Genomic DNA, 15,743 nt, shown 5'->3' with positions numbered 1-15,743 from the left:
ATATGGTGAAACTGTGGAACGAGGGGGTCCGGGTATGGGATGAATTCCGACGACAGTACTTCACGCTGAAAGCAATGATTTTGGTTACCATCAATGATTATCCCGCCCTTTTTAACCTATCTGGACAGGTTAAAGGGAAGCAAGGATGTGCAGTGTGCTTGGATGAAACCGCATCTGTGTACCTTCCGTACTCACAGAAGGTAGTGTACACCCGCCACCGACGGTTCTTACTCAGAACTCACAGATACCGCAATATGAAGAAACATTTTGACAACACGGTTGAGGAAGATACTGGCCCGAAACCTCGCAGCAGGGCACGAGTGTTTGAAATGGTCAATAGCATCAAGGTTGTTTTTGGGAAGCCGCCGAAGGGTACAAAGAAGAAGAAAAGTAAGACGCCGACTAGCACGCTGTGGAAGAAGATGCTAATTTTCTTTAAGTATTTGCCCTACTGGAAGGACTTGGACGTCCGTCACAGCATCGATGTGATGCACGTTGAGAAGAATGTGTGTGATAGCATCATTGGCCTCTTACTGGACATACCAGGCAAGACAAAGGATGGAATCAAGTCACGTAAGAACTTGGTGCATTTTGAAATTAGGCCAGAGCTACACCCTGAAGACAGACCAAATGGAAAACATTATCTTCCACCGGCTAGCTACTCTCTGACACCTGAGGAGAAAAAGGCACTGTGCAAGTGCTTACGTGGGGTGGGAGTCCCGACTGACTACTCATCCAACATTAAGAACCTAGTCTCAATGAAAGATTTGAAGCTAATCGGCATGAAGTCCCACGATTGTTATGTGATGATGATGCAGATGCTCCCTATTGCAATAAGAGGTATCAAGCCGAGATACATTAAGGTGGTCATCACACGGTTGTGTCACTTCTTCAACGCAATTGCTCAGAAGGTGATCGATGCTGAAAAACTGGGTGCTCTACATAGTTCGTTGGTAGAGACTCTGTGCCAACTTGAGATGTGCTTCCCTCCATCCTTTTTCGATATCATGGTACACCTCTTGGTTCACATTGTGAATAAGATAATTGCGCTGGGCCCCGTATTCTTACATCAGATGTATGCGTTTGAGCGGTACATGGGCATTCTGAAGGGCTATGTACGGAATCGTGCTCACCCAGAGGGTTCAATGAACGAGGGCTACAGTACCGAGGAAGTCGTTGAGTGTTGCATCGATTACATAAAAGATTCTAATCCCATTGGTATACCTATATCTCGACATGAGGGGAGGTTGTCTTGGAGAGGGACCAAAGGAAAGAAAAGATTCGTCGATCATGATTACAAAGCAGTGGAAGAAGCACATTTCACCATATTGCAGCAGATCCAGTTAGTGGCGCCGTACGTCGAGCAACACCTAAAGGAGCTGTACACAAAAAATCAAGGCCGCTCGTATGATTAAATCTTGAAAGAGCACAAGCGTCGCTTCACCACATGGTTCAAGAACCAAAACCTTCCGGACGGTGAATCTCTAGATAAAAAAAATGTTAAAATGTTGGCCTGTGGCCCATCAAGTTTAGTTACGTCATGGCAAGCGTATGACATTAATGGGTACACGTTTTATACCAAAGCAAAAGATAACAAGAGCACGACCCAAAACAGCGGAGTTCGAACAGAAGCCTATGACACAACAGGGGAAAAGGTCACCTACTATGGGTTCGTAGAAGAAATCTGGAAACTCGACTATGGAGTGAATCTACAGATTCCCATCTTTCAGTGCAAATGGGTCAAACACCCAAATGGCGTGGCGGTGGACAACTACGGCTTCACAATTGTCGACCTCAGCATTGTAGGCCACAAAGATGACCCGTGGGTACTCGCTGATCACGTCGCACAAGTTTTCTATATAATCGACCCCGCAAATGAAAAGAAGCACGTAGTTGTTGCCGGAAAACAAAGAATTGTCAGAGTCGAGAATGTGGAGGATGCGGAAGAATACAATCAGTTCGATAACGTGCCGCCTTTTGGAGATCCAGAAAAGATCAAACTTGTAGAAGCAACCCTCGATAGATCTGTGATGCCGTACATGCGTCTGCATGGTGTAGGGAAAACAGTTCAAGGCAAATAATGCAATGTTATGCGATATTTTTCTAATGTGATAGAACCCTTAAATTTGTATACAATTAGGATAAGCTTTAATTTGTATTATGGACTTGTATGCATTTAAGATGCTTCAATATGTAATAGATTATTTAAGATGCTTTAGTACGTAATAGAACATTTAAGATGCTTTAATATGTAATAGAATAGTATTTCCCAAACTAGCAAAAAAAAAACATTCAACAAGTTTCCATAGGCGGTTGACTTAAGAAACCGCCTGTGAAAATGGATTTTCACAGGCGGTTCACCTAATGAACCGCCTGTGGAAATGATCCATTTCCACAGGCGGTTCCTTAGGTGAACCGCCTGTGAAAATCCATTTCCACAGGCGGTTCACCTAAGGAACCGCCTGTGAAAATGATTTCCACAGGCGGTTCCTTAGGTGAACCGCCTGTGAAAATCCATTTCCACAGGCGGTTCACCTAAGGAACCGCCTGTGAAAATGATTTCCACAGGCGGTTTCTTAAGTCAACCGCCTGTGGAAATCGTTCCTACTTATATAACCGCGCGCGGCCCCGAAAACCCTAGTGCTTTCAGAAAACTTCGACCTCGCCGTCAAGCTGTCCTTCCATCCCCCTACCGCGCTCTCTGTTTCCGCCGAGTGTGACCACGCCGAGGAGCTGCCGAGGTTGGCAGGGCCGACAAGGAGCCGCTGCTGCCACAGCCGGTGGAGGGCCGACTGCGCCGAGGAGGAGCCGTCGCCGCCGCCGCTGCCGCCGAGTACGACAGCGCCGAGGAGGAGCCTCCGCCGCTGAGGTCCACAGCACCGAGGAGGAGCCGCCGCCGCCGGTGAGTAGTTCCATGTCCCCCTCCCGGCCGAGCCATCGTAGTCGGTTCTCCGATCGGCCGTGTGTCCCCCCCCCCCTTCTCTGTGATGCCGGCCATCGTGTCGTGGTGCAGCGCCGCCGGTGAGTACGTCCTTTTCCCCCTCCCGGCCGAGCCGTCGTAGTTGGTTCTCCGGCCGGCCATGTTTCCCCCCCCCTTCTCTGTGATGCCGGCCATCGTGCCGTGGTGCCGTGTACTGCAGATTTGTTCCTTGTATTGGTGAGGTGAACCCACTGCAAAGTTGTCAAAATTGATGCTTCAAAGACATTGTACATTTCCATTTCTAAAAATTTTCTTATATGGGAGTGGTAGCTCTTTCATCGATCTTTCGTGTCATGCATGAACCTATATATCTAGAGTGATTTTGTATGTGTACTATCTCTTGCGTGTCTTCCTAGAACGCTTTCAGTCAAAATTTTAAAACTTTAACCATTCTGTAAATAAAAAGTACTTACTTTTGGTTGAATATGAAAATCAATAGATCCATCATCAATCATATATACTCCATTGCCATTATTATAATTTTATTTACCTATGATAACACATGCTTAATTAGAAAATGTAATGGTAAAACTTGTGCACCAGATTTTTTAAGATGCCCTACACGACAGACAAATCACACATGAGGTAGTATTGATTACCACTTATTAATATTTATTGTGCTCTATTTTGGCAACTCTTAATTTTTTTTATCAATTAGTTCCACCCATACATTATAGAAATCGAATATGAATGAAATTGAATATGAACAATTGATTCTGATATACTTTATTGATATTCACCATCTAGCTTATGTGTAATGCTAACTAATTCGCTGCATCTTTGTGGTTTAGGGACATTGTCACTAAAATTATTTTTTGTTGGCGATTTGCTTTTGGGGAAATTGGTCACCCTCATGAAAATTCCCTAGTCTGTTTGTGTTTAGAGGTAAAAAAAAGAGATTAGCTGCGAACATGTTAGTTAATTCGACCTAATAGCTACTCTCTCTCTCACACACACACTGGAGTTCATGTGGAAGGAAAACCATGTTGAAGGTTATGCTAGAATATGCAAATGAGCCACATTTTTCTTTATGAGGTAATAGAATATGCTGCATAGCATACTGATGCCTAAAGTAGGAAAGTGGGCACATAGATTCCAAGGAAAAGAACATGGAATTTCAATGTATGCGAATGAATTTCAATGTATGCGAATGAATCCATGCATGCTTATCTCCTTTATGTCATCTAGACGGATATATTGGACTAATGAATAGGATGAGTTAATTACTACGCTAGTTAGTTACTATTACCTTCATTCTTTTTTGCTTGTTGTTTTGAACATGGATATAGTTTCCAATATATGCCTTTGACTATTACTTTTTCTAAACTACATCTATTTGAGAACTAAGGGAGTATTAGAACCTAACCAAAATGGCAGAACTAATATGTTGTAACAATATATTATGTGTGCCAATCATTGGAAGGTGTCATCTTAGAAATTTTCATCAAGCATGGATGGAGATATATATAGTACAATAGGTCGTGCAATGCATGATAATAATTCAAACATGGAGATATATATAGTTTTATTGAATGCATCACTGCCCCACCTAATATTAACTACTTTGCTATAAGATTCATATTTTTTTAGAAAGAAAGAGCAATACCAAAATGTATAAAACATCACCTCCTTGAATATTTTGTACAAAGATTTATTGGAGTGGTGAGACATATTGCAATTGTATTAGATGTATTCTTTTCTTGTAGTAGTTGTAGGCATATAGCATGATTAAATTAAAACTAGTCTTTATTGTGCTTGTAATGCTTTGTTAATTATTTTTATATGATGGCTTAACAAATCACATACAAAATGTTGAAATCGGCTGTATAGTTTTATTGAATGCATCACTGCCCAGCATTTTTCAGTACACTTAACCTTGTACATATGCGAATAACATGTTAATACCCTGTACCACTATTGTGTGTGTTTCTAATATTTTTAACCTTTCGTTTGTCCCTAACATATAGTCCCTAGTAGGGATCAACAGAGAGAGACCAAATTAAGTTCGGTAGCCCATTTCCCAGGCTAGTTGTTGCCCATGTAGAATAGCCAAAAGTTAAGTGCATAAAGTGCTATTGTAGCCAATCTTTTCTATAAATGGCACCACCCGTCTCGCAAACTTCACGTAGAAGCTTCCTTTCCCGTGTTATAGAGCAAATCCTTGTTCAAAAGCTTAATCTACCACAATGGTGATCACCAGAAGGAAGACCCTCATTCTTTACTTCAGGTTTCTAGACTTTGACATTGCGGCGTTCGAATAATCCAATATTGTCATTCTCTGCTCTCTAATTTCCATGCTTTTCTTGTGTTCTATGATACTCCATTTTCCATTTTACACTACTACTAAATTCCCCTTTTTTTCGTACTAGTATACATGTTAGCTTTTTCTGGACAATAATAATCCAGCGGTCGATTCAGTACTATGGGGCAGAAGAGGACAGTAACCCCGAAGAAACCAGAAGCAACCAGGATGTCGGATGTTGCAACAGAGGTCTCCCCGGCACAGAGGACGCTCGCAATAGAGGCCTCCCCGGCACAGAGGTCGGATAGGGATCCAAGCCCACACCAACCGTCCTCCTCCGACAGCAGCAAAAGCTCGGGCTCGTATCACAGCCCGAGCCCTGTTCCATGCGAGCGGGAGATCCGTCGTCGGGAAAGTGACAACGAGTACGATCCCGCCGAAGAGGTATTTAGTTGAGTCAATGCATTTCATACTTGTTACATGGAGGAATATCTTCTGTTGATGTCAACTCTCATTTATTTTCTCTCTAGAGGGTGAGGGTGCCAAGATCTTCACGTTGATCATCTGCGCCACAACATTCTGCGCCACAACCCACCGCTACATCTGTGCCCAAAACTGCGGGTCCCTCTGGGCCGACGCTGAAACGAAGAAGGGGTGAGCGTAGCAGGAACAAGTTGTCGTCCGGCATTTTTACAATAACACAGGTCGGAGTTGAAGGGGAGCCTATTGCACCTCGTGAGGCCTGCGCCAAATTCCGCAACGGTTGCGGATTCCTTGTTAAGGAGTACGTCCCAATCACTGTAACTGATTGGCGATTGGTGTCGGATGAGACGAAGGATTTTCTATGGGCAACATTGCAGAGAACCATCCGATTCCCCTCGGGAACAGAGGAAGCAGCCAAACAGAATGCATTGAAAACTATGGGAAAAAGTCTCCAGGGTTGGAAGAGTGAGCTCAACAAGGAATTCATGAAGAAGAATCTGGTACCCTTTAATAAATACCGAAAAATTACACCAGAGCAATGGGCAGAGTTTGTTAGGCAGAAGACCACACCTGATGCCATCAAACTGGGTGAATCGTTCAAGCAACTTGCGAAGAAGAATAAGCACCACCATCACCTGGGCACTTCTGGGTACGCCCCCAAAATTCCTGAGTGGAGGAGGCAAGAGGAAGAGGCTGCCCGGGTTGGGAAACCCAACCCTTTAGAAAATTGTGACGAGCGAAGCAGGAACTGGGTCTATGCTCGATCACAACGAACCGAGTCTGGGGACTTAGCCTTCAATAGCCCCGAGACCATGGAGGTGACCCAGACCATCCAAGGGCTTGCTAACGAAGGGTCTATAGAGGCTAACAGGGAGAATGACCTACTTACCAAAGCCCTGGGGAACAAGGAACACCCGGGTCGCACTCGAGGCATCGGATCAAAAGTGGGCTGGAAGCATGGGTTCCCAAACGATGCGGGCCAGTACAAGACACGAACTAGATATAAGGAGACCCTAGAGGAACAGATACAAGAACAGGTTAAGGTCGAATTCATGAAGATGTGGAATGAAAAGGAGAAGGAAAGGGCGGCATTAATGCTGATAGAGCAACCAACCAGCCTAGGATTTCGGAGCAGCGTCGGGTCCACACATTTCGATAGCCAGAGATATCCTGTGGATGAAATCAAAGAGGCTACCCCTTGCATTCTTCATGTTCCGGTCGGCAAGGGAGACTTCACTGTCGAGGCTGCCACTGGCCAGGCCATTCCAGGCCGTGTGTTTCACAGTCAAGATATTCCGGTCAGTTACGCCAAGTTACAAGTGGACTCGGTGCAACCGATTTTCAGAAAGTACAAGCTCGAAATCAGCTATTGGAAACTTCATTTTGTGGCCCAGACGGGATATCATAGTAAGCTATCCGAAGTCACAATCGCCAGCGTCCCGCCTGTCCCAGGGCCCTGCATCTCTGCCTCAGGCACCGCTGCCCCATAGCCAACCCACTCCGCCTCAGGCACCTCAGCCCCAGAGCCAACCGACTCCGCCTCAGGCACCTCAGCCCCCGTGCCAACCCACTCCGCCTCAGGCACCTTCGCCCCCGCGCCTGGTATCTCTGCCGCAGGCAACTTCGCATCGTGCTTCACCGTCTACAACTCAGGCACCTCCGCCTCCAGTGTCTCTAACTCCGGCGTCTCCGCCTCCTGCACATCCATCACCTGAGCATCGGAGAGTTCCTACAATGATTACCCCGTATGAGAAGATTGAGCTACCTGATCCGATGAAGAGGTGGCTTCTGTCCTCGTCAAAACCAAAGGCATCATCCGCACAGGAATCTCCAGCGAAGGGCAATCTCACGAAAGAGATCGTCAAAGCATTAAGTACGTCACAGATAGATTTTGTGCCTACACTGGATGTTCCCGAAAAATATGAGCATGTCAAGCCATTTCTGCCATCATTTCAACTCCAGGAAGGTCCGTGAGAGATGAGGAAATTCCACGAATGGTACATGAGGGCATGTCGCGCGGGCCTCTCCATAATCACTGCTTCTGTCCCCGCTAACGTTTATCTAAGCGGAGACAACTACCTCATGTTGGATTTCAAGGACATGCACGCTGTGTTCCGCCTTGACAAACTTGACATCAATCTCATAAGCGTCTTGTGCCTATAAGTGCCAACAATCTATCTCTACGTTTATAAGTGTACCAATATATGTTATAGAAGCTAATGACTATTAATTTGTTCTGTAGGATGCAATAACGATGCAGATAAGTTAAAGAGGCATGTCGGATTCCTTGATCCGCAACGAATTTCCCAACCAAACATGATCGTGAACATAAGGACTGATGACCCTAGGATTAAGGGGAAGAGTAAAAAGGATAAAGCACGGGTCATAAAAGAAGCAACCAAAACAAAAAGGGTCCAAATGTCAACCTACGTAGGAAGGGCTATGCTTGAAATGCAGGACAAGGACTGCATCTTCGCTCCCTACAACTTTAAGTAAGTGTGATACGTTATGAATCTAACATAATTGTTCAACTTAGTTGATTGATCAAGAATCTAACAGAAGTATTCATGTAGCGATCACTACATTTGTATAATGCTGATGCCGAAGTCGAGCAGACTCGTGGTCCTTGACTCTGCCGATTTCCAACAAAAATCCTACTAAGATTTCATTGATATTATACAGAGGTAAAGGAAGTCTCCCATACTTAAAATTCTTATACATTATTTATGAATTGATAATTACTTGTTGGTATTTGAATAGGGCCTACAAGTGGTACGTAATGAAAGGTGGGATACACGATACGGACAGGCCGGATGCGATGACAGTCCGTACACATTTTTTGGTACTAACACAACTTCTAATTCTTGTATTCCACTATTAATGACGAATATTTTTATTGAACTAACGAATACGTTGCATTTTTTTAAGTGCCACAAGCAAGGTTTCAATACCGTTCTTTGTGGATACTATGTTTGCGAATTTCTTAGGATAAACGGGAGGTACACAACGAACCCTGAGGACGTAAGTCACCATTGCGCCTGCACATTCTTATTTGGTTATGTTTCCGTTGTTAGTAGTGTTTTAACTCTTTTAGTGTGTTTTCAAACCAGGCAAGGATGATTCAATGTGCGAACCAAGCTCTCACCGATAAAGAAATCCAAAACGTCCAACGTGACATGTGCCGGTTTATTATGCACGAAGTCATCCACAAGAACGGTAGATTTTTGATCGCGGAGGCGAATTAGCTAGCCATCTGAGACTTTGTATGTGGGACAGCGACTCTTAGCTATATAGGCTTGTGATGTTGTAAATACTGTTTTGTAAATATTGCTGTACTTGTGTTAAATGTTGAAATATGTGATGTTATTCATATTGTTATTGAAACTGTGTGAAATCTGGATGGAATAAAATATATTCTATTTATTTTTTTTGAAATAAATACGTACCACAGGCGGTTCTCCTACGGAACCGCCTGTGCAAATCTTTATATCACAGGCGGCAGCTAATGTGGACCCCGCCTGTGGAAATCTATTTCCGCAGGCGGTTGACATATGGAACCGCCTGTGGAAATAGATTTCCACAGGTGGTTTGTTAAGATAACCGCCTGTGGGAATCCATTTCCACAGGCGGTCACTTTTGCGCCTGTGAAAATCGTTGATTCCACAGGCCTTCTGTCAGAGACGGGTGCGCCAAACGCTTGTGAAAAGGCTTTTTCACCCGCCTGTACAGTATCGTTTTATAGTAGTGTAGCGTCCATTTCGGCAAGGAGGCTTGAGCTTTCACCACTATAGCGGTGATAGAGAATCATATGTTTGCCACATTCCAGATTACAGATCGGGAATTGGCCTCCCGATCCATAGTGAACAAAACAGGGAGGTGGGGGATGGCCCTAGACAAATTTCTGCCACCACCAGGAGAGCCCAACGGTGGCAAGCCACGATGACGGAGCAGTAGGCGATTCAACATCGCCTCCCAAATTGCCGCTGGATTTTCTGCTGGATTCAAAATGTTCTGTCTTGCTATATGATCAGTACCTTGTTTTTGTTCTTATATGTTACAACTAGTAGCAGTAGTATTTTAGTCTAGTGGTGCTATTTTTCTCCTTGCATGTTCAAATCGAAGGATTGAGGCCGACGCCGTCTGACAACGCTCGGTCTACCCTCGATGTTGGCTTCGTCCTTCCTAGTAGCTGTAGTTTCAGCTTCATAGCTGACCGTCCTTGATCTCACTACCCCTTGAGGTGTAGATTTGGGTACTCAAGCTTCTATCCCTGCAGCTTCCCTTTCTTTTTTCTTTATTTTCCCATGTGGAGGCTACCCGTTATGGTGCTTGTAGTGTTAAGTATCTTCACCTGGTAGCTATGTTCGATCCGGGTGAGATTCTTGCTGTTTGTCTTTGGCTGGTGTTTTCACTACTAGTTTGTTATGCTTGTTTGCTATCCGTTGTGTTGTGCTGCCCGATCCTGTGCGCCAGGTTCTAGTGATTAAAGAGGCAAGTCTTCGGATGGGATCTTGTCTCGGTGGCTTGAATATGGCCCATACGGCCTTGACCACCCACCGACAGTGAGGTTTAAGTCGGCCATCACCAAGATCTCTGGCAACCCCAACTCCTCTACCTCGACCGTGGAGACCTTCAAGAGATGGCGTCCTTTTCTTCTAGAAGCTGTTTTACTGATGCACCCATGCCAATGTTAGTCACTCATCACATATAAACCAAGGATCATTTCAACTTGGCCTCTCAATCTCCTCCTTGATGAGTGAATTGACAATTCTCAAAGCACAAAGATTTTGGTTTGAAGAAATTACAACAAAAAAAACTCATCCAAGTGACCAAAAATTAAGGAAAGAGCAAAAAGATGTCACTTAGCATAAGAAAGATTGCATGCTCAAAAACTCACCCTTGACGAATGCACCGATAAAAATTGTCTACTCGTTTCATTATGCAAGATTGTTCTTTGAGGCTTAGTACATATTTTCTCCCCTTTGGCAATGCAAACATCAAGGATAAAACACCATGCAATGCATGAACATGCAATCCTATTGAGCTTCCATAGTACACCACACATGATTTACGACTGTTAGAAATGTCAAAGGGCTATGGAAAGTAGAATGTGGATCTCACAATTGCACAAAAGCTAAAAAAAAATAGTAACACAAGAGCATGAAGCTACACAAGCTAAACCTGAAGAATTGTTAGTGCATTTAAGTTCACATGGCTGAATCATGGTAAAAGCAACCACCACATAAGCATCCACTCATGCTGAGGCAATACAAGCAGTAAGAACTAGCAAACTTCAATCTCAAACTAGGCAAATAGGCATTCATGATATTAGGTTTTGCAAACACTCACATATGAAACCAGGACTTAGTTAGATCAAGTGATTAAAAATTAAACATTTAGTCACAGTTCTTTGTAATTCATTTTATCCTCGAGTTGCTTCTTATCCAAGCGAAGTGTCGCACGACTGGGTACGGAAAACACCTCGAGGAATTAAGACAACCATATTGGATCACATCTTAGCACAAGAAGCTTGATTGCTCAAGATTATTCAAATTTCACAAATTATCAAGTTTTCATGAGATCAAGTCAAGTAGTGTCTTTGTGACACAAAGAACACAAGTTCCCCCAAGGTTTTATCATGAGCTAAACATTTGACAAAGACAGAAAATATAATGCAATATTCCCCAATTCACTATCTTGAACCAAGAAACTTAGAGCAAGATATTTATCAAACTAGGCTTAACACAAGTATTGACTAAGCCAAAGCAATTACAAATATGGTGATCAAGAATATAGCATTTCATAGTCTACATGATTCATAAAATTGGCAAATGTCATCTTTAGAAAAGTTAGCTTGCTTGAAATGATTCATGTCAAAGCATCAAGAGAAACCTAAGTTTAAAAGTTAGCTCTACACAACTACTCAACTGAGTCCAAATTCAAGACTAACAACTGAAAATGCTAACGACATTCAGTCAAAGCTCAACTACAATGATTATCTTACAAAATGCTATGCAATGCTAATGCAATAAAAATAAGATAAAGTATGTACAATGGCAACTCCCTGTCACAGAATGCCATAAGGTTGACACACTCCTAGCTCTCCCCTCAAAAAAGTAAACCTGGTTGCATCTAGAGGTTTGGTAAAGATATCCGAAAGCTTGTGTTGGGTATCTATGTATGTCAAGTCAATATCTCTCTTCTCATTGTAGTCTCGTAAGAAATGGAATCTCACATCTATGTGTTTGGTTCTGGAGTGTTAGACTAGATTATTGGCTAAGCTTATAGAACTAGTGTTGTCACACAAAAATAGAACACTCTTGAAGTCTAACCCAAAATCTCTCAAAGTAGCAACCATCCACAAAATCTAAGAACAGCAACTAGCGACAGCAATATATTCAGCTTCGGTACTTGACAAACACTAGACTGTTTGCGAGAAGACCAACAAACAAGAGAGGTACCCAAGAAATGACAAGTACTGAGGTACTCTTTCTATAAATCCTACAACTAGAAAAGTTAGCATCTGAAAAATCTCAAAGAGAAAGCGAAGATGATGCAGAAAACCAAAGACCATACTCAAGAGTGTGTTTGAGATACCCCAAGATGCGCTTCACCATTTGGCGATGAAATGTTCTTAGTGATGCTTGAAAGCGAGCACACAAGCAGTCGACAAAGTGGATGTTGGATCTTGTCGTTGTCATGTACAGGAGGAAGCCAATCATGCTCTTGTACTCCCACTGATCTACTGCCATGCTATTTTCATCTTGATCAAGCACGGTTGAGGTAGCCATCAGTGTTGCCAAGGGCTTTGCATCGCTTATGTCAAACTTCTTCAGCAGATCCTTGTTGTACTTTGTGTGGTGGACGAATGTACCTTTCTTGCATTACTTGATTTGAAGCCCAAGGAAAAAGTTAAGCTCACCCCTCATCGACATCTCGAATTCTCTACTCATAGTTTCTGCAAACTTGGCCACAAGTGCATGAGAAGAGCCACCAAAAATGCTATCATCCACGTATATATGAACAAGTAGAAAATCATTGCCATGCTTAAAGGTAAACAAAGTTTTATATACCAACCCTATCACATACCCATGCTCTAACAAGAAGGACTTAGCCTATCATATCATGCCCTAGGCGCCTGTTTAAGCCCATATAAAGCCTTCTAAAGTTTGTATACTCTATGTGGGTATTTTAGGTACTTAAAACAAGGGGGTTGCTTGGAATAGACCTCTTCCCCTATAAACCTATTTAGGAAAGCATTCTTAACATCCATTTGATACAATTTTAAACCTTTGGATGCCAAAAATGCAAGGAGTATCCTAATAGCTTCTAATCTAGCTACTGGTGCAAAGGTCTCTCTAAAGTCTATCTCCACTATTTAAGTGAAATCCTGGGCCATAACTCTAACCTTGTTTCTAACTACAGACCCATTCTCCCCTTGCTTGTTCTTCAAAACCCATTTGGTGCCTATGGTATGAATATTTGGGGGTGGTTCTACAAGGACCCATCTATGAAATGAGCATGTTGAGTAAATTTTAGATCTTGTCACCCTTTCACCAATATCACTGATCATCGACTGTGGCGGATGTATTTCCTGAATGTGTTGAGGATGTCTCCCGTTGTGAGAAGATCTCCCCTCAAACATTATTGGTGTAGGTTCAAAAGTAGCTAAAGTGGAAGTAGAGGCTGCAAGACCCTCTGCCATTGTCGAAAAGGCAGGAGCCAGCTCGAAAGTAGGTGTGATGGCAAGAAGTAGTGGATCATCCTCATCATCACTGAGAGCTGGAAGGTCACCATCTACAAAGATGCTCATCATCATCTCTTGATCACCTACACACTCAAGAATAGGGCAAGCACAAGGGGTTGATTCATCAAAAGTCACATCACAAGACTCCATGATGGTGTTAGTATCAAGATTATAAACCCTGTAAGAATGACCATGAAGCGAATAACCCAAGAAAATACCATTGGAAGAATGCGACTCGTACTTATCAAGATTTCTACGCTTTAGGATGAAGCAACGAGAACCAAAAACTCTCAAGTGAGAAACCTTTGGCTTCCTCTAAAAGAGCAACTCATAAGAAGTCACATTCAAAACTGAGCGTGCGAGCGCAAGAAAATCCGATTTCAGATATAACAAGCTGTGCTAATAGCCTCTGCCAAAAACTTCCTAGGAGTCCTATGCTCATCAAGCATCACCCTAGCCATCTCAACAAAGGTTTTATTCTTCCTCTAAATCACGTCATTCTGCTGAGGAACACGTGGGGCAGAAAATTGATACTTAATGCCATGTTCAAAGTATTAAAGAGATAGTTCTTGAACTTAGTGCCATTATCACTACAAATTGCTTTCAATGTACAAGGGAGTTCCTTAAACAATTTCAAATCTAAGCTCCAAAAGTGTGAGAATACTTTATCCTTCCTTAAAAGAAAGAATAGCTAAGAATAGCAAGATTAGTCATCAACAATGACAAATACATACCACCTCCCACCTGCCGAACGGACTTAGGATGGACCAACAGTGTCCATATGAAAAAGTTCTCCCGGTCGTTCAGTTATCACCAGATTAACTAGTGAGTGAGAGGCGAAAATCATCTTGCCTTGCCGACAAGGAGCACAAACAAGGTTCTTCTCAAACTTGAGCTTGGGCAATTCTCGGATCAAGCCAAGGCTACTCAATCGAGAAAGCAAATCAAAACTCATGTGCCCTAGCCTCATATGCTCGTGCTCTCTCCAAATTCTAGTTGTTGTAATTGATAGAGCTAGGAATCATTGCCTTTAGAGAGGAATGGACATCAATGCAAAAAGTAAACCTCTAGTGTCTTGGAGTAAAGTAAATCAAAAGAGGGGATTGGAGTTATCAATCTCCAGACTCAAAATTCAGCTCTTTTAGTTAAACATTTGGACAAATTTTACAATCAGAGGGATCTTCCTTGGGTCAAGTTGCTTTGGATGTCACATTACACAGACCCTATGCCTCCGCATGCCGCTGTTAGTGTTGGCTCTTTTTGGTGGAAGGATATTCTTAAGCTTTGTGATTTGTTCACAGGTATTCTTCATGCACAATTGGTAATGGTACACCAGTCCTTTTTTGGAGTGATGTTTGGAATGGCCAGCTTCTCCATAGCATTTATCCAATACTTTTTTCTTATGCAAAGAATAAAAAGATTTCAGTCAAAGTCTTTCTCAATAGCAACAAAATCCATGAACAGTTTTACATTCCTCTTTTTGAACAAGCTTATATGGAATACCAAAGTTTACAAGATTGGACAAACAATATTCAACTTATGGATTCTCAAACAGATGTATGGAGTTACATTTGGGGTTCTAACACATACTCATCTCAAAAGTTTTACATTCAACTTTTTAGATGTCTGCAACATCCTTAGCCTCTTCTTTGGATTCGGAAATCTAGATGTTCTAACAAACTCAAGGTCTTCTCTTCGCTTCTCTTGGTGGACAAACTCAACACAAGAAATATTCTAAAAAGGAAAAATTTTAAGGTCAACAATAACAACTACAATTGTGTTCTTTGTGACCTCCAGACTGAAGAAACTGCCTTTCATCTGTTCTTTGGCTGCTTCTTCAGTAATTGTTGTTGGGAAGTCATTGATATCAATTGGGATCATAGCCTTCCATTCCTTGACATGATCTATAAGGCTAAACAAGAGTTCAACCAACCTTTCTTCAAGGAAATGTTCATCATTGCTCTTTGGAATATTTAGCAGTAGCAAAATGGCTTTATCTTCAAGGATCAACTTCCTAGCCCTTCTTCTTGAAAGATTGGCTTTTTAGAGGAATCTCATTTACAATCTTTTAGATTCAAGGACCCTCTTTAATCTGTTTTCCTTCTCTGGCAAGAACTTCTCTCATTCTAGTTTGTCTCTTCTTCTTAATCCTCTGGGATCTCTTTTAGTTTTTGCCCCTCTGTACAATGCTTTGTTCATGTTATAGTTTTATACTAAAATTTCAGAAGGGGTCACCCCTACTGTTTCCAATTAAACGAAAGTGAACTGCCATGTGATTCTGCTACGGAATC

Source organism: Phragmites australis, chromosome 16, assembly GCF_958298935.1.
Source record: "Phragmites australis chromosome 16, lpPhrAust1.1, whole genome shotgun sequence".
In the NCBI taxonomy this organism is placed as follows: domain Eukaryota; kingdom Viridiplantae; phylum Streptophyta; class Magnoliopsida; order Poales; family Poaceae; genus Phragmites; species Phragmites australis.
Note: the sequence above shows the minus strand (reverse complement) of the source record.